Source organism: Ursus maritimus (genome assembly GCF_017311325.1).
Source record: "Ursus maritimus isolate PB19 chromosome X unlocalized genomic scaffold, ASM1731132v1 scaffold_X1, whole genome shotgun sequence".
NCBI lineage: Eukaryota > Metazoa > Chordata > Mammalia > Carnivora > Ursidae > Ursus > Ursus maritimus.
Genome location: NW_024423319.1, coordinates 90,482,623 through 90,484,684, shown reverse-complemented (window position 1 = coordinate 90,484,684; position 2,062 = coordinate 90,482,623). Strand labels below are relative to the sequence as shown.

Genomic DNA, 2,062 nt, shown 5'->3' with positions numbered 1-2,062 from the left:
TTTTGTTTCAAGCTGTCACCAGCCCATCCGGATTCGAGGGGAGGAGAGATAGACCCCACCTCTCTTTAGAAGGAGTACAGAAAACTTCGGGGTCCTATTTTAAAACCACCCCTAAGGGGAAAGCCCTGGCTCCCTTAAGGATGTTCCATTTATTCCTGCCGCAGAATTTCTCTCGCACGTCTTGTGCACGACCTGTCAAGCCCCAGGCTCGGTCCTGGGTGAGGATTTTGCAGGTGAACACAATAGACATTGTCTCTGCCCTCGTGTAGCCCGCGCTCTAGTGCTCCTCGAGGAGACAGACGTCACACCAATAGCCCGGCAGACAAGCGCAGTTACAGATCATCATAAGGGAGGGGCAGGGAATGCCCTCCAGAAAGATCGGGAATGCTTGATTTAGATGGGAAATAGCTTGCTACTCTAGGAGCAAAACCTGATGCAAGGTTTGAAGCGCAAGCAGGGGGCTTCCGAGGGGCTTCCTGGGAGCACCAGGGGAGCAAGGAGCACCTGACAAAGGGCTGGGAGGGAAGCCAGAGGGTGGAGGATGGGTCAGTAAGTAGGCTCCCGCCTCGGGCAAATGGTGCTCGGTGCTGCGGGATGCTTCTGGCTGACGGTGCAGAACACACTTCGGATTGGCCCACCCGAAGGACAAGGAAGCTGGGACATCTACCCCCCAAAATCCTAACAGTCACGGTAGGGGGGGTACCGGTGCGGGCTGTCCTCCCCGTGGGCCCTGCCCACTCTGGTAGCCAGGGAGAAGCTCAGGCAAAGGGCCCTAAATGCTGGTGGAAGGAGCCCTTCTTTGGCTCTGGAGGTGCCTACCCCAGAACCTTCCCGCAGCGGTCAAGGGGGCCCTCCTTGGGCAAGCGGTCTTCTCAAAGGAGTTCAAGGGTCAAGAACATAGGATTTGTAGATGGTCCATCTATTTGCCCATGTGATACACGGACTGTCACCAAACACCACCCCGATGCCAGCAGGGGTGGGGGACAGTTAGATGGCAAATGCATTTCTGGTTTTCTGCTCCTGGGTTTGCGGTGACTGTCAGCACTGAACTCCCTGCCCCCACCCCGCCCCTCCCCTTTGTGACTAATGGAAAACATTGACAAAATTGCCCATGGGCAGGCAAGGTGGGGCTGTGTGTGCCCAGGAGAGCATTTTCCCTTTGTGTGAGGTTAACTGCCGGGAATTGTGGGCACCACACCCCGCAGCTCTGACCTCAGTTGAGCTTCGTGGCAGAGAGGCTGGCCCACCCTAAATTACCAAGACACCACTCGTGGGGGGCTCGCTCTGCCTAGCCAGTTCCCCGGGAGGGAAGCGCTTACTTACAGGGACAACTGCGAAGTGGCACCCTCCCTGAATGATGGCTACATTCGCCTGAGACCACGCCCTTGACATGTGCTGGGTTGCTGTTAACCTGGCCATCGCTGTTACGGCTGGCAGGTGGCTCTCAGGCTCTGGACCCCTTAGTGAGATTCCAGGAAAACACACATGGCTCGTCTGCAAAGCTTTACCACTCCAGGCTCCACCGAATTGTGGGGCGGCAGCAAACTGGAGGTAATAAGCTAGAGCAACGGGAGGGAAAATAAGTGAGCAACTGAAAGAAAATGTAGTCTTATTTTTAAATAGCTAAATCGAATTTCTGTAGAATTTTCAAACAGCGTTTGTCTTAATGACCCTTTTCCAATTCCACTGTTAGCAAATATCAAGTCTATACCATGCCCTGAGTTAAGCGGTATTTTTAAGTAAAAAAAAAAAAAAAGGGTAATAATACTGATAATAATAATGACCACCACTGCAAAGAAAGTGCTTAGCAGGGTGGATAACTGAACCCAGGAATGATGATGCCCTGGGCCACCTGTCTCCCTGCTGTGTTCTCCCCCACCCCCCAGCCCCCCACACCCCGCCGCTGCTCACCTGCGGGCTCTCGAGTGCTCTCCCACACAGCGACCCATCCTTCCATCCTGCCAGGGTCACTGCTACCCCGAGGACAGCCAAGCTCTGTGTGTGTGTGTGTGTGTGTGTGTGTGTGTGTGTGAGAGAGAGAGAGAGAGAGAGAGAGAGAGAG

The 2,062-nt window shown here is 54.3% G+C and overlaps 1 long non-coding RNA gene across 1 annotated transcript in view; it reads right to left on the bottom strand.

The window, feature by feature from the left end:
• Positions 1–2,020, bottom strand: part of LOC121103339 — a 3,360-nt gene extending 1,340 nt beyond the window's left edge. Inside the window, exons 1-2 of the long non-coding RNA XR_005835512.1 lie at positions 1,912–2,020; positions 1,324–1,559 (exon numbers count right to left, since the gene is read on the bottom strand). This is a non-coding gene — a long non-coding RNA (uncharacterized LOC121103339). The remainder of the gene's footprint in view (positions 1–1,323; positions 1,560–1,911) is intronic.
• Positions 2,021–2,062: the final 42 nt, after the last annotated feature.